Raw genomic sequence first — 22,884 nt, 5'->3', positions numbered from 1 at the left:
ACATTTACTTCTGGAATCTTAAAAACGGGCCCGTCTCTTTGAGAGAAGAACATGGCATGTATGTGTGTACCTCCTTTGTTTTTTTTTTTTTGAGACAGTTTCCCTCTGTCACCCAGGCTGGAGTGCGGTGGTGAGATCTCAGCTCACTGCAAGCTCTGGCTCCCGGGTTCATGCAATTCTCCACCCTCAGCCTCCCGAGTAGCTGGGACTACAGGCACCCGCCACCACGCCTGGCTAATTGTTTGTATTTTTAGTAGAGACGGGGTTTCACCGTGTTAGCCAGGATGGTCTCGGTTTCCTGACCTCGTGATCTGCCAACCTCGGCCTCCCAAAGTGCTGGGATTATAGGTGTGAGCCACCACGCCGGGCCGTATGTGTGTACCTCTTTACAAGTCTTGCCTGACCTTCGCATTTAAAAATTACTGAAAAACTTAAGGATGTAACTGACAAGAACTTTATAGGTTTCTCCAAGTAAAAATTTGGAAAAGTTAAGTGAACCCATAATGTGTTTTATTTCTATGAGTCCCACACTTGGATTTTTAAATGTGGGCAAAACATCTGTATGTTCTTCAGCCTGATTTCCGTGGAATCGTGAATGAAACGTGCTGAAGTTGCCGTGCGGATTTTGTTATGTGGCGGTGACAAGTGGGGCTGGTCATTAAACAACTGGAGGAACCCTGTCCTTTCTGTGCTCCTGTTGGACACTAGGCACGTGCTTGGGTGTTTTCTGCGTGTGTGGACAAGATGACGACAGAATTTCCAGATTCACACGGTGGTATCTTCTCCCTTTTCTGTTAAAACGTGTCTTCTGCTGCTTCTACATAGACCAAGTGTTTCTTTCTCTCGCCTGTCTACATAAACGCTGTTTAACAAAAACCGTATTGTAGACATGTGAAGCTGAATTCCACATGATCAAGCAGATAGAGATGACTGAGTATACTGTTTTGTGGAAGGAAGGTTTAAAATGATTTTTAGCTTTTTCCCTGAAATAGGGAATACTTTTAACTTTTTCCCTGAGATAGGGAATAATGAAATGGGAAAATAATTAAATTTTCCCATGTAATTGTTAGATTATATTTAATTATTAGATTATTCATGTATTGCAAGGGAAAAAGGAACTAGATCACCCCATGTACCCAAATGAAAATTTAAAGGGTATGGGCGAGTTCATTTGAACTCCTTTAATTTGTTTTTGTTTGTTTTTGACAGTCTCACTCTGTTTCTCAGGCTGGGTGCAGTAGTGCAATGACAGCTCACTGCAACCCCAACGTTCTAGGCTCAAGTGATTCTCCTGCGTCAGCCTCCCCAACTGCTGGGATTTACAGGCGTTAACCACCACACACAGCTTATCACCTCTTGGAGACTAGCTTTGAGTTTGGGCATTCACTGAACTATATGTTAGTTAATTCTCAAAGTTTGTCACTGTTTATCTTTAATTTGCTAAAAATCTACATGTATTGTAAAATGCGTTACATTTCCTTAGCATTCACGGATTCCCTGTTAGTGGGGCAGAGACACAGAAGGGCAGAAGGCGTTCGGACATCATCAGGGTTGCAGTTGAGTCCTTGCCCCGAACACACTGGAGCTCTGGGCTCTGTGGTCCCACGGGGGTCCTCTGTCCACTGAGGGGGACGGGTTACCTGGAAGGTCCCTCCAGCCTCTGCAATTTTGCCCTTTTCAGGTTAACATCTCATCATTGTCCTGGACAGCACTGCCTTTCGTTCACTGATCCACGAGTGAACAGCTGGTCAGTGGCCAGTGCTGCTTCCTTCAGCTGGGAGGTGGTGATGTGATAACACTTCCGTGGAATTTGGTTCTTGGTGTATTAAGGGTTCAGTTGTATGTTTATTTTTAATCTGCACCTCTGAATTGGTCTTTTGATTGCAAAGAGATTGCTTACTGGATTTGTTTCTGAATATTTGGTGGATAACAGGAGAACCTTGCTTATCTGTGTGTTCATTTAGTGTGTTTTTGCCAGGCATTTATATGGTTGTGTTAGCCCTCAGCCCACTTTCTGTGTGTGGTGGAGTCATTGAAATCATTTATGTGAAGTCTCTCCTCTTTTAAGGCCAGAGGACGTGGGGTGGTGTCTCCCTAAAGTAGGGGGAAATGGCATTGTTCTGCCCTCCTCCTCCCTGGGAATGCTGGTGTTTCCAGGTCTCTGAACTTGGCTCCCACACTGGGAGAGTAGCTGTGGCTTCTGGAGCCCGTTTTGTGCGGGACTGACTCCTTCACTTGCTTTATTCCCCACTGTCTTTGCTGCTTGATGACGCAGGGATGAGGGAGTTGGGCCCAGGGGCCTTGCCTGTGCCTGAAGGGCCCGATGCAGAAAACTCCTCATGGGAAGGATGTTCCTTGAGGGCAGCTTTTGGAGTCTCTTCCTACTTTTAACTGAGAAGCAGCTATTCACATGGTTCTATTCTGCTGGTGTGTTTCAAAATAACTGGTGTAGAGTTGTGAAGATGTCCGAGACACCCATGATCCACTCCGGGCCAGTGCAGGACATTGAGCTCAGAATCCTTCAGACCATTCAGATGCCAAAGATTCTTGCTTGGTTATTCTCAAACTTATGAGAATCTAAAACGCGAGCCACGGTATGGATTTTGTCTTGAGCCCCCATGACTTTGCCTTGTATTTTGGGCATGAATGACTTCATCAAGGGGAAAGAATTTGAGGAAGGAGCCTCTGAGGCTAGGAGGGGGTGGGAAGGGGCGGGGGGAAGAGGAGGGAAAAGGAGCTATAGAGGGAGGAGCCAGGCTGGGGCTGGGGCGTCTCCCCATGATGCTCCCACACGCCTGGCGCGAGGCCCCAGAGACTGACTGATTTTCCCACAGACAATGTGTATGATTGCATGTCTGTTTTGTGGGCTGGCCATTTGGATTGAGGGAATGTCTGTGTTGTGATTCCTTATTGATTCGAAGGTTGGAAAGGTTTGTGCTCAATACAGGGGTCTCTTGGTGCGATGGGAAAATGTGATCGCAGCCGCCTTCGGGGTGGGGAGAGCCCTCGAGGCCCTCAGTGGTGGCCGGCGTCAGCCTTCGCTTCCCTGGGTGAGCTGCCCTCAGGGTGGGAAGGGAGGTCCTCGGTGGTGGCCGCTGTTGGCCTTCGCCTCCCTGGGTGAGGGCTGCTCCATCCCCGGCTCTCCGACTCCTTGCCTGGCACCTTCCTCGTTGGAGGCCGTGATCCATCAACTTTGTCCACGCGTGTCCTGCAGACTAATGCTGACTGGAGGTTCAGGAGTGGTCAGAAGAGGCCAGAGGAGGCCCTCGTGATGCGAAGCTAAACGTTTAATGATGGCGCTGTTGAGTGCATGAGCCGCATCAGCCCAAGAGTCTGGGTAAGAGGGAACCCCGCGGGGTGGAGGGAAGACTGGACAGATGGGTGCTTTCCTCGGCCCCTGGGAGCACGGCCAGGTCCACGCTCAGACCTCCTGGTTTCTCCCATATTTCCATCAATAGCAAGGGAAGGACTCGGGGCAGAAGTAGTTCAAGGGCCTCTAAAGACTTATGTAATTGTTAATAGGCCTACTTTTATGCTTTCTTATGTATTAAGAGCAAATCATGATACAAACTCATTTCTGTTTGAAGAAATCTTTACTGCTCTCATTTTTGTGGCAAGCAACATTGATTCTTTGCTCAGTGAGCGTTAGTGCCCTCCTGCCCAGTGCTGCTGCCTGGCGTGTCCTCGCACACACCTCTGTCCATTGGTCTCCGTTCACCTTTCCGCCTAGAATTGTAGGAGGGGCGCTGGGATCTTAGGGCTAGAAAGAAATTCTGAAGACCACTTTTAGGGGCGGCTTTTAGTCAGGGCTTCCAGAGAGACAGCCAGCCGGGTGTGCGTGTGTCTCCAGGGCGAGGCTTGCTGCAGGGGCTACAGAGTCCAAGAAGCCCCAGGACCCACAGGCTGCAAGCTAGAGTCCTGGGAGGGTGTGGCTTGAAGACTTGAGAAGCGGAGGGTGCGGATCCCACCGTGGTCTGAGGAGCTGAGACCCAGAAGCACGGGCTGCAGAAGACAGATGTCACTGGCCCATCAGCCAGACAGGTGGAGTGAACCCAGTTTTCCCCGCCTTGCTGTTTTACTCGGGCCCTGGGTGGATAGGGTGGTGCCCCCCACGCCGGCGAGGATGGGTCTCCACTCAGTCCAGAGGCAAACATGCATCTCACACAGAAATAATGCAGAACCAGCCATCTGGGCACCCCGGGCACGCTCAGGTTGATGCACAAAACCAACGCCGCGCGTGGCCCTGACATCTGTGTGTTCGCATCACTCCACACACATTGCTCAGTCATCGCCTCGGTGAGTTTGTAAGCTCGTTGTGTGGTTCTGGGGCTTTTCGTCCTTGGTGATGACAGGCTCCCCACTGCCCCAGCTCAAGTATGGAAGGTGATGGCACCAACGGCTCCTTGTTTCTCAGACACTTGAGTAGGTGCTCTGTGCAGCCAGTTTCACCTGCAGCAGCATCTGTTCCCTATGCCGATTCCATTCGGAGTATGTGCCTCCCTTCTGTTGAGGGTGCAGCCTTCTTTCAGGGAAGAACTGTGTCCTGTTCGCCTATATCGCCTGTGGTGTATCTCATGGCTGAATAAGTAGCTATAGGATACCTCGGTGGCTGAATGATAGGTTCATTGGAAGGAAAACTTTATATATTTTTTTCTTTTTGGGATGGAGTTTCACACTCAACGCCCAGGCTGACGTGCAATGGCACGATCTTGGCTCATTGCAAACTCTCCCTCCCGGGTTCAAGTGATTCTCCTCCCTCAGCCTCCCAAGTAACTGGGGCTACAGGCTTCCGCCACCATGCCTGGCTAATTTTCGTATTTTCGTTAGAGAAGGGGTTTCACCATGTTGGCCAGGCTGGTCTTAAACTCTTGACCTCAGGTGATGCGCCCACCTCGGCCACCCAAAGTGCTGGGATTACGGCCATGAGCCTCTGCACCCAGGAACTTAATACCGTTTTTTTTTTTTCCTTTAAATCGTAATGGGCTTGTTAAATGCTTACTTTTTTTTTTTTAATTTATTATTATTATACTTTAAGTTCTAGGGTACATGTGCATAACGTGCAGGTTTGTTACATATGTATACTTGTGCCTTGTTGGTGTGCTGCACCCATCAACTCGTCAGCACCCATCAACTCGCCATTTACATCGGGTATAACTCCCAATGCAATCCCTCCCCCCTCCCCCCTCCCCATGATAGGCCCCGGTGTGTGATGTTCCCCTTCCCGAGTCCAAGTGATCTCATTGTTCAGTTCCCACCTATGAGTGAGAACATGTGGTGTTTGGTTTTCTCTTCTTGTGATAGTTTGCTAAGAAGGATGGTTTCCAGCTGCATCCATGTCCCTACAAAGGACACAAACTCATCCTTTTTGATGGCTGCATAGTATTCCATGGTGTATATGTGCCACATTTTCTTAATCCAGTCTGTCACTGATGGACATTTGGGTTGATTCCAAGTCTTTGCTATTGTGAATAGTGCCGCAATAAACATACGTGTGCATGTGTCTTTATAGCAGCATAATTTATAATCCTTTGGGTATATACCCAGTAATGGGATGGCTGGGTCATATGGTACATCTAGTTCTAGATCCTTGAGGAATCGCCATACTGTTTTCCATAATGGTTGAACTGGTTTACAATCCCACCAACAGTATAAAAGTGTTCCTATTTCTCCACATCCTCTCCAGCACCTGTTGTTTCCTGACTTTTTAATGATCGCCATTCTAACTGGTGTGAGATGGTATCTCATTGTGGTTTTGATTTGCATTTCTCTGATGGCCAGTGATGATGAGCATTTTTTCATGTGTCTGTTGGCTGTATGAATGTCTTCTTTTGAGAAATGTCTGTTCATATCCTTTGCCCACTTTTTGATGGGGTTGTTTGTTTTTTTCTTGTAAATTTGTTGGAGTTCTTTGTAGGTTCTGGATATTAGCCCTTTGTCAGATGAGTAGATTGCAAAAATTTTCTCCCATTCTGTAGGTTGCCTGTTCACTCTGATGGTAGTTTCTTTTGCTGTGCAGAAGCTCTTTAGTTTAATGAGATCCCATTTGTCAATTTTGGCTTTTGCTGCCGTTGCTTTTGGTGTTTTAGACATGAAATCTTTGCCCATGCCTATGTCCTGAATGGTACTACCTAGGTTTTCCTCTAGGATTTTTATGGTACTAGGTCTAACATTTAAGTCTCTAATCCATCTTGAATTAATTTTCGTATGAAAAAACTGCTTTAAAGTTCATATGGAACCAAAAAAGAGCCCGCATCTCCAAGACAATCCTAAGTCAAAAGAATAAAGCTGGAGGCATCACGCTACCTGACTTCAAACTATACTACAAGGCTACAGTAACCAAAACAGCATGGTACTGGTACCAAAACAGAGATATAGACCAATGGAACAGAACAGAGTCCTCAGAAATAATACCACACATCTACAGCCATCTGATCTTTGACAAACCTGAGAGAAACAAGAAATGGGAAAAGGATTCCCTATTTAATAAATGGTGCTGGGAAAATTGGCTAGCCATAAGTAGAAAGCTGAAACTGGATCCTTTCCTTACTCCTTATACGAAAATTAAATGCTTACGTTAATGTTTATTTTTAAAAATGTTATCTGTGACCTTTCAGCTTTTCATAGCACTTCTCGTGTGAATATTTTAAAAAGGCCCTTTAGTCGTGGGGGAGAAGGAGGTTATCCCTTTCAGCAGAGGGAGATGGAAGAACAGGCCCTGGTGGGTCTGAGCACAGGCAGTCACCCCAGCCTTGGTGCTTGCTTAGGTCTGTTCTCCGTTCACCGTAGCCGCATCCACTCTCATTGTCAGCTTAAAAATAAGCTTTTTCCTCTTTCTAATCGGAACAGTTAGTTTGTTAACCGTCACATTAAGGTATCGAGAATGATGGCTTTCAGGCCTCAGATATGACACAAGTAATAAATGCAGCTGACCCTGAACAACATGGGTTTTGAGCTTCGAAGGATCACTTATGTTAATTTTTTTTCCAACCAAACCCTTACTGAAAAAACCTGGCTTTGTGGAGGGCCGACGTTTCCTACATGTGCTTCCATAGGGTGGCCGTGGGGTCCTGTGGATACGTAGATTTGGGTAAACTCGGGGCGTGTTCTGGAATCCATGTCCCTGTGTATACAGAGGCACAACTGCAGCTTTTTAGAAGTTTGTGTCCTGCCTTGTCCTAAAAAGGTTCCAAGGTGGATGCAAAATTATTTCATTCCTTTGGTTTTCTTGGTGGGATATTGATGTTTATTCTTCAGTGTCTAATATCCTGAGTGAACAGAGTTACCGCTTCAGGAACAAAGCCAGTCTGGAAACACATATTGAGATATCCACCTTTTCTTCATGGTTTCACAAAAGGCCATGATCATATTTTATTCAGTTGAACTGTAGGAAACTGCCAATATTTGCTGTTTTTGGCCTACAAAATGGCAAGTTCGTACGATATTAAAAACAAAGGCTTCCTGGATGGGGAAAATAGGAATCGGTAAGAACCTGAAGTTCTCTGTCATGGCCTCTGAGTCACAGGTAAATAAACCTGCGTGAGGGGGAGTTGACTGTACAGTATTTTCCTTCTGTTTTGATACTGTCAGAAAACGGTCAGTTCCAATGTGTTGGGTCCCTTTGCCTCAGCTTTGCTGCAGAAGGGACTTGCCATTATACCTCTTGTTCCCAGTGCCCAGGAGGCTGATGCCACATAGAAGACCTGCAGGTCGGTGGATGTGAAACAGGCATCGGACACGCTGTGCACCTTGGGACGCATCTGAGAAGTGTGTGCTTGCAGCAGATCTGAGGTGAGGGCGTGTTCCATCTCCTCTCCCTTCTCTGGCTTTGCAGGCCTTTGAAGTTGGTCCTGGAAAGTGAAATTAGTTAATGCTGATTTAAGCTCCAGGTCAAAGCCTGGGGGCCGAAGAGACCCGCCCTTCACGAGGGGTGTGAAGCATTGGGCCCTCCCATCAGGAGGCAGCAGGGACTCGAGAAAGCCCCACATGCCCTCCAGTTCCCTTATGTTGAAATTTTTTGTACTCGGCCATGCCGGGTCATTTTGGGAGGTGAGTAGGGGATTCACATGGGGGTGTGCAGTATTCTTAGGTGTCAGGTGCGAGAGTTGAATTTGCAGAAGCTGTGCAGATAGGAAAGGGCCTGGCAGGGAGTGCTGTTTACACGGAGCCGATTTAACGCGAGGTCTGTGCTCTACCTGGGTCCGTGTCTGACTGCTGTCTCCCAGTCTGCAACAGGACGTTGACGTGACTTGGCGCCATCGTCCCACTCTGTGTAGATGTCTGAGGATCTGTGCGCAGCTGCTCTGTGAGAATGCGTTGTGATAATGAACTGAGAAACAGTGAACAAACCCTGAATTGGTTAGCACTGGTTCCACGGCCACTTCTGCTGTGGTTGGAGTCATTCATAATAAAGTGTGCTGGACTGCTATGCAGAGCTCTGAATTTCAGAGGCCCTTTAACTTGGCAGCTAACCAGTCGCTTCCTTCAGAAGACATTTGAGTCCCCTTTACCTACCAGGGTGACCCTGGGAGTTTGAAGATGAGTGAGACAAGCCCTCTGTGTCTTGTGGATTTTACTGTCCAGAGGGGAGACAGATGTGGATGGTGAAGGAGGCCCTATCAGAGGTCAGTGCACGTCAGTTTTGTTTCTTCAGCACTTGCTGTGTTCAGGCGGTGCCCCGGGCCATGTGCAGAGCATCTGGGGACCCTGCCCATGGCATCCCAGGCACAGCTAGCATCTGCGCCATCTTCATACTTGGCCTGAGTTTTGGGGAAGTACCGAGGATGGCTTCTGCCTTTGCTGGAGAGAGTTGGAAGTCAGGGCAGCCCTCCACAAGGAGATGATCGCCAGCTGATTCCTCAAGAAAGAGAGGTGGTCCCCACATGGGTAGAGCAGGGCAGCATGTACAGACCTGGGTGTGGGTCTGGGGCATGTGCATCTGAGTGGGTTCTGCTGGGAGACAGCAGGGGTGAGGTGTGAAGGCAGTTGGAATTTACAGGATAAATTATCACTAAGGCGATGCCTGGAAAACATAAAATGGGGACTCTCTGGGGGTAAACGTGGACTTAGGGTGACCCTGGGCGTGGGTGTTTTCAGGCTCTGAAGGCAGAGATTTAGGAAATTGGGGCAGAGCTGAGCCCCAGACGAGGATGAAGACCACCCTTGGGATGTTGAATGAGACAGGGGTGGAAACCCAGTGAATGTCATGGGGGGTCAGTCCAGCAGGCAGGCAGCAGAGGAGACCGGTGTCCTCAAAGGCCCCTTGGGCCTACCTCTCAAAGTGCTGGGATGACAGGCATGAGCCACTGCTCCCTGCTGATACTTTTAAAATTTCTAAGCTACTCTCTCTCATACCCACTCCCGTATTTTTTTTTAAAAAACCAGGTTTATGGCTATATTTTTTCCAAGGGAACCAAACAGTTACCTGTTTGAAGTACAAATAACACCGTGTTTAAAAACCGAAAATGCCACTTTGCATAGAAGTTTCCAAATACCCAGTTGGTTTGAGCCTTGCATTGCAGTGTCACTACCTGCTCTTAAATTTCTACCCGATGTATAGATAGCGAGACAGGGACGGCTCGTACATCTTCAGGTTTCAGTTCTACTACCTTGGGCTATATTTTCATTTATTTTGGCACAACTGTGGGTGTGGCAAGCAATGCCAGGGTATTTATTTTGAAGCGTTTCCAATAACAGTTGGGAAGATTTTCACATTTTTAGAATTTTCATAGTAATAGTTATAATTGACAAAGAATTTAAAATTGTGTAGTCATTATTTTGCTTTTTTCTAGATGTGCCCCGAAACAGGGTTGCTAACTATCATTCTACATCACAGGATTAATAACAGTACCTTTTTGGAGCAGATGCCTGTAATCAAGGAATTCTGCCTAGTCAGTTCACTTTAAGCGTGTTTAAAAGGTTGTCTTTATCCTAGTTGGCACCTGTGGCTATAGTTTGTTTTCACTGCTGAAGAATATTCCACGATGGAAGCCGTAATTCATCTGTTTTTCATATCGGTGGACATTTGGATTATTTTGGGAGGGTGTGTATGTCTATTCAGCCTTCATTTTTTCAGGATTTTTTGTAGAAGATAATGTAACAGTGTAACATCCTCTGCTAGGGAGCCAACACGAACCCTGATTACAGCCACACAGACTCTCACACAGACTCTCAGGCCTTGTTACCAACACACAGAACCATTTTCTTAAGTTGAAACACAGTAGCAGAACCTGAAGCCATGTGAACGGTTCCTCCGATCTTACACTTGGAATTCACTTTTTATTACTATGTCTGCTAATTAGGAAGCATATCAATTATACAGAAATCTGAGAATGTAAAATTATACGTTTATAACAGAAAAAACCTTATTTAATAGCCCAGAACACATGGCTATGTTTTTCCCTCATGCCCCACCACTGTTTTCTTTGCTTGAAATGGGAAATGACACTTGAATGCGGTTTTCTAGCGACTGTTAGCCTGGCATAGTTCTTCAGAGACAGAGGATGTAAAGCACATGGAGAATTTCTGTTTGTGGAATGTGATTTCCCGGTCGCCTCATTCAGGCTGTCGCCGCCTTCCCCTCTGGCCGCCTGCATCGTGGGACGTCTGAGAAGGTCCCTGTTTCATCCTCTGGAAATTCTGAAAAGGAAGGAGAGGAGGGTGTGCAGGGTGTGGTGCATTTGTGTTGGTCTTCCAGCTTTTATTTGGAGTCTCCGCTACCTTGGTTCCTGCCTTTATGTCCCTAGCTCGTGGCTTCATCCTTGTGTCTAACTCACAGGCAGACAGATGGAAAGGGAAGTTGTATTCAGCCAACAGCTTGATCTTATTCTCAAGGCTTAAATCGACTGGGTATTTGGAGACTTCTGTGCAAATGGGCATTTTTGGTTTTTAAACACCGTGTCTTATTTGTACTTGAAATGGGGTAACTGGTTCTCTTGGAAAAAATATAGGCATAAAGCTGGTTCTTAAAAAAAAAAAAAAAAAAAAAAAGGGAGTGGGTGTGAGAGAGCGGCTTAGAAATTACACCAGTAATGGTCGCGAGTGGTGGCTTATGCCTGTAATTCCAGCACTTTGAGAGAAGGAGGCAGGTGGATCCCCTGAGGTTAGGAGTTCGAGACCAGACTGGTGAACATGGTGAAACCCCGTCTGTACTGAAAAGATGAAAATTAGCCGGGCATGGTGGCAGGCACCTGTAATCCCAGCTACTTGGGAGGCTGAGGCAGGAGAATCACTTGTACCCGGGAGGCAGAGGTTGCAGGGAGCCAAGATCGCACCACTGCACTCCACCCTGGGCGACAGAGCAGAAACACCATCTCAAAATAGAAAAAAACCAAAAAACTAAACAAAACAAAAACCCGGTAACGAAAACCTGATTGCATCATCTGTGATGGAGATGGCGGATTATTTCATTTTTAGTGACAGGATGAATTGGATATGTTTGCAGTATTGATTTGACAAGGGAAATGGTGAGAACCAAATGTGCCGCCCAGCTTGGGCCTCGCCGTTGGCAGAAGACCGTGGCGGGCAACAGACTGGAGACTCGGAGACCGAGGGGAGAATTCTCATGCCTTGACGCTGGTGCAGTGTGTGCTTCTGGACTCCTGCTGGAGGGAGCTGCCCCTTTGCCTTGCAGGCTTTGGTGCAGTGGAGACCTTAGGACCTGCCCCTCCTGGCACACCTGTGGGTGTGGCGAGCAGTGCCAGGGCTGAAGCACAGGTGCTGAGCCCGGAACGTGGGACGGGAGAGGCTGCACACGCCGGCAGGAGTCTTCTCCAGCAGCCGGGGGTTTCCGCAAGGGGGCGGGGCGTTGGTTTTCCTCCTTGAATTTGGGTGGAGAGGGTGTCCTGGGGTGCTGTCTGCACTTGTGTTGCTCTGAGGTCAAGTTGTGGCCCCGAGTCCCTGTCCCTCTGCAAAGTGAGGGTTTGCCCATTTTCAGGTCAGATTTCCCTTGGGTCCGGGTCTCTAGGAGTGGGGCGCATTCCAAGGGGGCGTGAGCACGGTGGACGCCCGTGGGCCTCTTCCTCTCCCCTCAGCTCCTGGGCTGTGTGTGAAGAGCTGCCCAGCGGAATCACCCTCCTGCCTGGTGTTTCATTCACCAGAAATCGTTCTCACTGTGGACTCTTGAGTCAAATGTAATCCAGGAATGGAACGTGCTGTTGCTGGATGCCACACACAGCATCAGGAGCTTAGTTGGGGATTATATGATCTTACCCCACACCTTAAAAGTAAAGACTGTAGTTGTCAGGCGTCTGAGCCCAAGCCAAGCCATCGCGTCCCCTGTGACTTGCACGTATATACGCCCAGATGGCCTGAAGTAACTGAAGAATCACAAAAGTGCAAATGCCCTGCCTGGACTTAACTGATAACATTCTACCAGAAATAAGTGAAAATGGCCAGTCCTTGCCTTAAGCGATGATTTTTGTGTGTGTGTGTGTGTGAAATTCTTTTTCCAGGCTCATCCTGGCTCAAAAAGCTCCCCCACTGAGCACCTTGTGACCCCCACTCCTGCCCGCCAGAGAACAACCCCCATTTGACTGTAATATTCCTTTACCTAACCAAATCCTATAAAACGGCCCCACACTTAGCTCCCTTCGCTGACTCTTTGGACTCAGCCCGCCTGCACCCAGGTGAAATAAACAGCCATGTTGCGCTCACAAACCCTGTTTGGTGGTCTCTTCACATGGATGTGCATGACAATAGTTAAGGGGATATTGAAGTCTTTGGCAGCTCCAAGAGCCTTTTCAGTTTGTGTCGGGCCATTGTAGGCAGAAGGAAATACTTGCTTAGAGACTCTTACAGAAATGTTCGGTGCAGTGCCATTAACTCATGGAATAAATGTGTAACTTTCCATGGCAGACCTCTGGAAAGAGATGCTCTTTGAGTGCACCCTGGCCTGCTCGCTACAAGAATCGGCCGTGTCACCCCGCTTTCCGTGGGCCTGCAGGTGTGCGTGGTCCATTGCCCTGCACTGTGGCCATGGAAGGGAAGATGATCTGGAATGCTGGCGACAGTTATCGGTGCGTGTTGATGTGTGCTGCTTTCTACAGGGGAGAACATTTCTGTTTAATAAACACCTCATCTCGATGATGACTGCAAGATATTTGAGTCTCATTCAATAGTGTTTCTGGGTTCCTTCTGTTTTTATCTGCTTTCTAGCACTAGGCAAGTGAAGACATGGAAAGTAAAAACCCATCGAACTTGTAGAGACATGGTGTTGTGGAGGAGCAGACTGTAGCCTCTGGCTCTGTTTAAAGATTGTAGTAAACCTCTTACCTGGCACGGTCAGGGTGTAAATTATCTTGTTTAATCGGAATGTGTATGAGTCAAAGCTGGCGCCTGCATTGTGGATGAAATACCAGATTTTAAGGGAACATGTCAATGTGCTGTAAGATACCAACAAAGTTCCTCACTGAGGTTCTGCGCGGGTTCGGAGCAGCTGGGCCTTAGGTCACCAGGGTCGTCTCTGGGAGCAGATGCTCAGTGTGGGCATTAGTCACTTAGCCTTTCCAGAGCCGAGGAGCAGCTCTCTGTGGTGGTTTTTGGAACCTGTATTTTGAGTCAGTTTGTCCCACTTGACTCGAAGTTGCCGCGCGATTTCAGACCTTTGCCTCCACCGTGCGCTCGTTTTCTTGTCCCCTGATAACTGCCTCGGTTGCCCCGGCCTGACATTTGAGCCTCGTCGTTCATGGACACAGGTTCCGTGGTGGGGCAAATGCCGCGACTCCGGCTTGCACAGTTCTGTGACTCTCACCATGGCTTATCACATCACTCCCGGGATCTCCCGTTTAGAGGAAGAGTGTCCCTTTCCTGCAGGCCCTGTGTGGTGTGGAAACCACCCCTACCTACCTTTCTCCTGTTTGAACTGTACCGTGAAGCTATTTCTGTTCTAGTCAACCGTCAGAATTTAAGGAACAGTGATTTATGTAACTTATCACACGCTTCTGAGCAATTCTTTATGAATTTCATTCTGTTGTGAAATTATTGCAGTTTTCATGGCTATGCTGGTCTCATGTTGTGGCCCTTGAAATGAATTCCCTTCCCCATTGTGTGTTAAGGTTGTGCCTGGGAGCTGTTGAGGCCTCACCTCTGCTTAGGGCAGTGGCTTTGCTCTCCTGACAACAGGAAGAATCTTATTTAGAGCACTTCTAATGTAGTTTTTGCTTCCAGACAGAGTTACTTTTTTTCACAGAGACAGCCACTAAAGTCATAAATTATGCTGAGGATGCACACACACGGGTCAGCTGACAGAGTGGAGTCTAGAACAGATCCAAAGATGCAAAAGCAGTTCAGTGGAATTTGAGTCTTTTCAACAAATGGTGCTGGAATTATGGGACAGCCATATGCAAAAGAGTGAAAACAGGGAGAAATTTCTGTATGAAAATTAAGGTGGATCATAGCCCTGAATGTAAAATACCAAACTACAAAACCTGCAGAACAAAGGGAAATTGTGGAGACCTAGGGTGAGAGCTCTTAGCCATACCATGATCCATAATCAAGGAAGAAAACAAGTAGGTAAGACTCATCAAAATTAAACTTCTAATATAAAAGACACCCCTAGGGAATTGAAGAGACACATTTTCGATAGATGGGGAGAAGATGTCTACGAACCATGCAGCCGGCAAAGGACTCGTATCCAGAATGCACAGGACTCCCATGGCTCATGACAGAGAACAAACCACCTGACTTAAAAGCGGAAGAGACCTGAACAGATGCTTCGCTGAGAAGGACGGGAGGATGGCCCGAAAGCATCTGAAATGACCTTCAGCGTGACTGGTTGCACCCAGATGTGCACCGAAGCCGCAGTGAATTTGTTCACACCCCTGCTGGAGCGCCTGACTAAGGTCTTCCGACAGCCCCAGGTGCTGGTGAGGACCGGCAGTCGGGACTCCTGTGCGATGCTGGGGTTCAGCACGGTGCAGACAGCTTGGCGGTTTCTTACAAAACTGAACTCACACAAACGTGGGTCCCAGTGACCCCAATCCTGGGTATTTACCCTAGAGAAACAGAATCTGATGTTTAAGAAAAACTGTGCCCAGATGTTAATAGCGCTGTCTATAGTTGTCCAAAACAGGTTACAATGTGCCACAGCCATATGTGGAATAATAAATACCCAGCAGCCCCGAGGCCTGGCTGTTGATCACAGGACACCCTGGGTGCACCTCCAAGCACGATGCCCAGGAAATTGTGATTTTGCGAGTGTTTTGCCACAACGCTCGCAAAAGATAGACCCGAGTCATGGGAGGACACGGAGAGGGTGGTTGCTGAGAATGGGAGGGTATGCTTATGAGGCCCCGTGAGTGGGTTTGGGGCTGTTGGACTGTTCTGCTTGTGTGATGATGATTATGGGAATATTTGTGCCGAAATTCACAGAACTGAACACTGTCCACTTTACAGTAATTTTTAAAAAGTGGTAATATGCTCATTTTCGGTACTGTTTTTAATGGAAGATGGAGTTTGCAGATGATTTGTCAGGGCAAGCCTGTCTCAAGAGTTTGTAGACGATTCGTTAGGGGCCTATCTCAGGGCCCTTGGGTTGGGTTGGGTTGGGTTGGGTTGGGTTGGGTTGGGTTGAGTTGGAAAAGCCTTCTCTGTTGTGGGCAGTAGTACGGGGCGTGGAAAGGATATTGCCAAGGAAACATGTAGAATCCTTTGAGGAAACGTGTATTTCTAACTTGCCATAAGATAGAATTGGAAATTGTAATGGTTTTGTTTTCTAGAGTCTTGGTAGAATAGGGAAGACAGTGTAATAAAAGCTAATTTTGAAATGAAGAATTTTAAAGATTTTCAACAGCAATTGCTCTAGGAAGTCACCCTGGAAATGTTTTTAAAGATGTTCAATAGCAATAGCTCTTGGAAGAGTCACCCTGGAGTTGCTTCTTGAGCATTGGTTTCCTGGCTGTATCTTCCAACTTTCATTTTTAAGTTTTGCTGTGAGTTGGGGATGTGTGGGAATAGCCATCCCAGCCCTGCAGGGGGGTGCATGTGCCCCGAGGCCTGAGGCACTGTTTCAACCTAGCTTGCAACATGGGGACTCTTGTCAGTGGCTGGAGTAAGAGTACCAGCCTGGCAGGCTGGGGGGAGCCCCAGGGTGGTCTGGGCACTGTCCTCCCTGCCTGCAGGATGGCAGCTGGAGGAGCTCGAAGGCTGCCTGCCTCGTGGCTGTCAGCGCAGCAGCCCCTCCTGGCCCTGGAGCAATCTTTGGGTCCATGAGTCTCTGCACCAGGACTTGCCTCCTGGGACCTCCGCCACTGTCCTGAGGGCCCTGGTGCCACTTTCCCGGTGGGACCCAAGCCTCAGGCAGCTGCGACCCCAGATTCGGTTGCTTTCCCTGCCGTCTCATTGCAGCACGAGTGCTCATCTCACTCAATGTAGAACCTCAGGTTCCTTCAAGATCCCCAGAGATGGAATCTCCCAATTTAACAAGATAGTTGGTGACAAGATTTGAGCGGCACTGATTTAACTCAGCTTCCAGAGTTTAAGTTCCCAAGACACAGTCCTGCTCCTTCCCTGGCCTCATCCTGTGTGGCTGGTGTGGATGCGGGGTTTCCGGAGGGTGGGGCTGTGGCAGGTCAGCAGCCAGGGGGATGGCTCATTATTGATCGCTCAATGCCTTGAGGATAACTAGGATTAATGACCTTTATAGGGCTGTAGGTTTGGAGTATATATATATGTGTGTGTATATATATACATATTTAAACGAGGTGGACACGGTTATCACTGCATTTTTCTGACATGAAACTTGGAGAGCAGAGGGTTTAGGAAACTCCTGAAGCCGCACTGTCAGCGGGACTCGGGCGGTCTGGCCTTAGACCCTGCACTGTTTGCCCCTCACCACGCTGTCAGCAGACCCGGGTGGTCTGGCCTTAGAACTCACGCTGGTCGCCCCTCCCTGCCACGTTGTGGGGTTTTTCCTGCTTCTGGGCAGCATTTGATAGCTTGTGAAACAAGACCAAGACTTACTATGAGTGGATTTGCCATTATCTGAGATCCAGAACGTTTCCTGGACCTGGCGTTGCCGATGTCACGTAAGGGAAGGTAAAAACATTTTCATTGTGGTCACTGGGGCTCCGGAAATGGTATTTTTCCCAGTGAAAGTTTACTCATAAAAATCTATTAACTCAATACTATGTGAACAGGAAGAAATGTGTTGGGCTCTAGTTAAATGTCTCAGAGCCACAGAAGTAAATGAGGGCACCTTCCGAGCACAGCCTCCCGGAAGAGACCAAGGACGTTTGTCTGGAGGGTTTGCCATGAAGCAGGACTTGGGCAGGGCTGGTCTGCCTAGGGAGGCCCCTGCCATGATGTAGGTTAGTTGAAGTAGTTGACGGGTGGTGGCTTGAGGTCGGTGGTCCCCGAGGAAGCCCCTAGCAAGGCCGGTTTCCGTGGGATGGAAAACTGCCGTTCAGTGGCTGTAATCTTGGCTTCACGGGTCTGACATACAATCCTGCCCTCGGATACTTGGATCCCAGCCAGGGCAGATGGCCCTGAAAGGACATTCGGACTGTGATGGCTGCACCCATTCTCAGCATCTGTAGGGTCTCCTATGTATGTCTGTGTTTCCATTTTCTTTTAGCACAATTTCTCCCAGTGAAGTCGTGAGAAATAGAAGGAAAGGTGGAATGAAGATGTGATTGAGGAAAGTGTGGTGTGGTCTTCGACCTTATTTTGCCTTGGTTGGTGCTCAAGAACTCCACCTGACCTCAGAGCTGAGCGTTTCTGCCAGGAAGTCCTGCCTTTTATCCTACCTCGAGGCCTGTTGAGACACTCCAAGAAGCTTCGTTAACAAATTGCCTTTTCCTTTTACAGCAGTTGGATATATTTGCAGCAAAACAAAGGAATAACCCCCCAATATGGTGATGAAATGCATTTAAGTATAGATAGCATTCAGTCTTGAAGGGCCTGAGATTTTAATCATCTTTGGGTCATGTAACAAGTGGTGTTGGTGATTAAAATCTCCTGACAGCTTTGTTCTGCCACGTTCCTCAGTTTTGAATGATGATCTTCCTGGTGTTGTACCTTGGGAGGGGCGTTTGTGTCAGTAGAGAGCAGAGTGGTGGTTCCCAGAGGCTGCGAAAGGACAGAGGTGAGGCCCCTGAAGGACACTGGTCTTCCTGGTTTAGGGGTTTGGGGCTCAGCCACCTTCCTGTGTCCGTGTAAATTATACCCAGGATCATTTTCACTCGCCCCACTTTAGTTGAGTATTGGAGCTTCAGGATATGTGTGCCCACGTCACCTGGGCCGTGATCCTGGAGTTGGGTGAGACTGATTCCCGGGTTTATAGAATTACTCTGGGATTATTGAAAACAGAAGCACTTAAGGCATTCATAATGCTATTTCCTGAACGTAATTTATGTTCAGTTCTTCAGAAACATTTATCTGAGGAAGCATCTATAATTTTTGTTTTCTGCCACTCAGTGCTAGAAAGAATTGTGCAACACTCAAGTGAGTGGCATTATTCCTCTCCCTCCACCATGCAAGCAAGATTAAAGGTACCTCTGGCTCCCCTCAATCTTCTCATCTGCAGGGTGCCTGGCGTGGCAGTGTGCTGCCTTCCGTCTTCTTTTTGGGGAGAATTAGTTGTGTTTGTGTGTGCTGCTCAGCTCAGCCTCGTGCAGTTGTGTGGGTGAGGAGCTTGGATGCTAGGTGACCCTCCCAGGCCTGCCTCCCACCTCCCTAGGCCTTGTTCTAAACTGACAGATAAACAGTGTTTTGGAAGAGGACAGCAGCAGGGCAGGAGAGAGTTTGTTCAGACTTTCTCCTTGCACTGACGTTTGAGCCTTCATCCAGCCTGGGCACTTTTACAGAGCTGCGTTTGTGTGTTGCAAACCATTCCCTCCCAGTAACCGTGCTTTCAGAGGTTTGGAAATGTGACTTAACTCATCTTCAATTTAAAGCATACTATCAAATTTTAGTGTTGAAACTGATGTATTTTATGGCCTTTATTTGATTTCTCTTGATTTTTTTTCCCATATGAGACAGGGCATCTTAAGGGAGACAGCCTGGTGTTGGCCGCCTTTCCTAAGGATGGAAGTGAATTCTGAAAGCCCTTTATGTAGGCAGCGAAGGCCTCTTTTATTTTGGCCTAGTCAGGTATATAATTCTTTTTCTCTTTGGTTTTTTTGAGACAGGCAAAAAAACCTTTTTGTTGCCCAGGCAGTGGTGTGAGCACAGCTTACTACAGCCTCAACCTCCCAGGCTCAAGTGATCTTCCTGCCTCAGTCTCCTGAGTAGCCAGGACCCACAGGCACATGTTCCATGTGTCCCCATGCCTGACTTAGTTTTGTATTTTTTGTAGAGATGGAGTTTTGCAATGTTGCCCAGGCTGGACTTGAACTCCTGGACTTAAGCAGTCCAGCTGTCTCAGCCACCCAAAGTACTGAGATCACAGGCATGAGCCACCGTGCCTGGCCAAGTGTGTTTCTAATTTCAAAATTAAGAGGACACCCATCCAGTTAATTACATCTCTATTGGAACATGCTGCTTATAGTGCATTAGGAAAAATCATCCAGAACTTGGAAAAGGAGCTGGACAGACACAGCCCTTCGAGGTTGTCCGATGAACCCCTGGGGTCTTTAACCATCTGGAGGGATGTACCATGTCAGACTCACTGTTGACCGGCTGAAGCCCAGGTTTCATGAGGCTATGTGTCAGCTTGTAGTACTTTCTCTGGCAGAGATGCGAGTGACTTCTGCTCAGTGACAGGCTCATCTCAGGGACTTCATGGCCTGAGGGACGGCAGCCTGTTTGAGCTGATCGAGCAATCTCGCACTACCCTTATTTTCTGAAACGCCTATGAGTGACTTCTCACACAGTCTTTGAAGCGGCTTCATGCCCGCGCTCCTTGGTAATGATCGAATGCTTTTTTTGACTCCTCATCCCTTTCTTTGGGGTGTTCCAGTCTCAGTTCTCATGATGTGTTCTGCTTCTGCAGGAATTTCTGAAGCTGCTGAGTGTAGAAAGCACTGAGGAGGCTGTGCTCCCACCCCTGTGAGTCTTCCAGACATCATCCTCTCCCCTTGGTGAGGCAGCGTCCATGACACACCGAGGAGGCTGTGCTCCTGTCCCCCGTGAGCTTTCCAGGCATCCTCGTCTCCCCTCCAGGAGGACAGGAGGAACCTTTCAAACCCTTCTTAAACTTGTTTTCATGTCTTTGTTTTAACAGTTTTCTTTGCATCGTCTCCCTTATCCAGAAGTGAGGGTGAACGCTGAGTTATTCACGGGAGTCAAGAAACCACACGCAGCCCAAAGTGACGTTTGTTTCCCTGAAATGATTTGTGTGTGTTCACCTTAAAATGCAACTCAGTAAAACAGGTGTGTTTTGAGGAATGACTTTAAATTACCTAGGTAAAAATGTGACAGTTAAATTTCATCCTCTGTGTGGGTGTCCACAACCCCCTTCTGTGATTGCGTGTGAGTTTGTGACTTGTGGTTATTTTTGAAGAAAGAAAATCTGTTGTTGAGGACTTCAGATGGTGTGCTGGGATTGTGTAGGGTGGACATCGGGGGCTTCAGTGTGTGGCTTCCTTGAAGAGGTTCAAATTAAGGCTGAGAGTCCCTACTCCAAAATGCTCCAAAACCTGAAACATTCTGAGCTTCCTCATGACACTCGAAGGAAATGCTCTTTAGAGCACTTTGGATTTCAGGCTGGGGATGGTCAACTGGAAAGTGAAATATTGCAAGACCCTTCTGGCCCCAGGAGCTTGGATAAGGACATGGAGGGGGCCTGTGCCAGGTATCCCTGGAGTGCAAGGCAGCCTGGGCTCTCTGACTGGTTTTTTGTAGGAGCCACAGAAGGGAAAAGAGGGTCAAAGTGGCCACGCCTGGCTCCTGAGAAGGCTGGACCAGAAGGAGGTGGATGCGGAGGACAGCAGTTGAGTCCCCAGCGTCCGGGACTCCTGTCCCTGGTGGAGTTGAGAGCCTCCTCTAGTTGTGGCCTCTCCCCTGTCAGCAGCCACTGAGGCCTGAAGGGAGAGGGGGCTGAGGAGAGGAGGAAGGATAGGCCTGCTTCTGGAGAGGGCCAGCATCGGCCTGTGCTAGCCTCGTTTGTTACTCCTGCGTCCAGTGTGCACGGCCGTGCCTCGTGGTGTAGCGGTTCCCGGGATGCACAGCGCTCTTGTCTGCAGTAACGTCTTTGTCTCCGACCCTTGGAGGCAAGTTACCTTTTTCTCCAGTGAAAAGAGGTAGAAAATTTTACAGAAATGCATTTGCTCTAATGTCTGTTTTCCGATAAGACATGGTTGCTTAGGCTAAATCTTTGTGAGGTCAAGACAGGAGGATCACTTGAGGCCAAGGGGTTGAAGACCAGCCTGGACATCATAGCAAGACCCCATCTGTATAACAGAAGTTAGCTGAGTGTGGTGGTGCGTGCCTGTGGTCCCTGGTACTCTGGAGGCTGAGGTGGGAAGATCACTTAAGGCTACAGTGAGCTGCTATTGCTCCACTGTACTCCAATCTTGGTGACAGAGCCAAGACCCTGTCTCAGAAAGAAAAGTTAAAAAAAATCCAGAAATGTCATTTTCTTTTAAAATCATCCCAAAAGAAAAATCGTTTTTTTCTAAGAATGTAAAGGGTAACTGATACGATTCTTTCCTTGCATTGTTTCTCCTTTTCGAATATTTACAGTAGTCCGTCCACATCGTCTCTCATCTCATTACAAAGCAGCAGGTGTCTTTGAGGTTAGTGGTGTTTCTCTGTGTCGCACCTTGGAGAACAGCCAGCATGAAACCTCTTACCACGATCGTGCACATCGTTTGTAGTCCCAATTAAAATCCTCTCCAGAGACGCCTGTGCTGCTTATTATAGCAGAACTTTGGTTGTGCTGAAATGTGCATTCAGCTAATGGTTTTAAGTTCATATCTGAGATGATGCTGTATAATTCCTGAAGCATATGGGATCAGTAATGATTGAAGATAATTCTGGCTGATGTCATTTGGAGGATATTTTTCACTTCAAGTTAAAACTTCCTTCGCGATAGTCATTTTGGGATTCATTTAACTATGTGCTTTATTTCATAGCTCAAATTTTCATTAGTCATTTCATACCATAGGATTTTGAAAGCAGATTTGGCAAAACCTTTCTAACAAAATGTTTGCTTATGATGTCCCAAGGAACAGCACTCAGAATTGCTGGTAACTGTGGTACATTTTAAGGCTGATGATAGAAGTCACTTGAATGGTAAGGGCTGCCTTGTGAGGCAGATGGGGTTTGAATCCCGACCCTCCTGATATGCAAGCCCTGACCGTGGCCTTCTCTCCTCTCCCCTGGGAGATGGGAAGGTGCCAGCATCTACCTCACAGGCCGTCCTGAGAACCTGGGACTAAGGGCTTGTGTTCCTCTTGCAGGTGGCACAGACGTGGGGGCTTGACGATACACACACTGCAGGCTGCCAGTGTCAGGGTAATCCAGTTTTAGTCATAAAGGTGGGATTTGCTTTGCTCCCCTGCAGACCAGGTGCGGTGCTGCTGTTGTAGCAGGTGTGTGGATCCTCTTGGGTGGTCCTCAGGTGGACAAGGAGTCACCGATTCGGATTCCCAGTGTTAGATGTGAGGGGACCATGGACCTCATGTGTTCAGAGGGGAGGAGTAAAAAGCTTCCCTTGTATTTCCAGAACTGTCTATCCCAGGAATGCCAAACCACTGGCTTTCACCTGACGCAGTCGTAGGTGACACTGTCTGGAAATGAGGACTCATGTTCCGCATACTTGAGCCAGTACCCGTCTCCCTCCAGGGCCGTGGCCCAGCCCTCCTCATTTCGCTGGGTTGCCAGCCTGGGGATCTGTAAGCCCAGTGACGTCTCCGGTCTCGGCCCCCGCTCCCCCTGGGGACAGGAGGTGGCTTCAGGAGGCTGGTGATGAATGCCTGAATGAAGCTGACTTGTGACTGCAGTTCT

Source organism: Macaca mulatta, chromosome 12, assembly GCF_049350105.2.
Source record: "Macaca mulatta isolate MMU2019108-1 chromosome 12, T2T-MMU8v2.0, whole genome shotgun sequence".
NCBI lineage: Eukaryota > Metazoa > Chordata > Mammalia > Primates > Cercopithecidae > Macaca > Macaca mulatta.
This window is presented reverse-complemented; position numbering follows the sequence as displayed.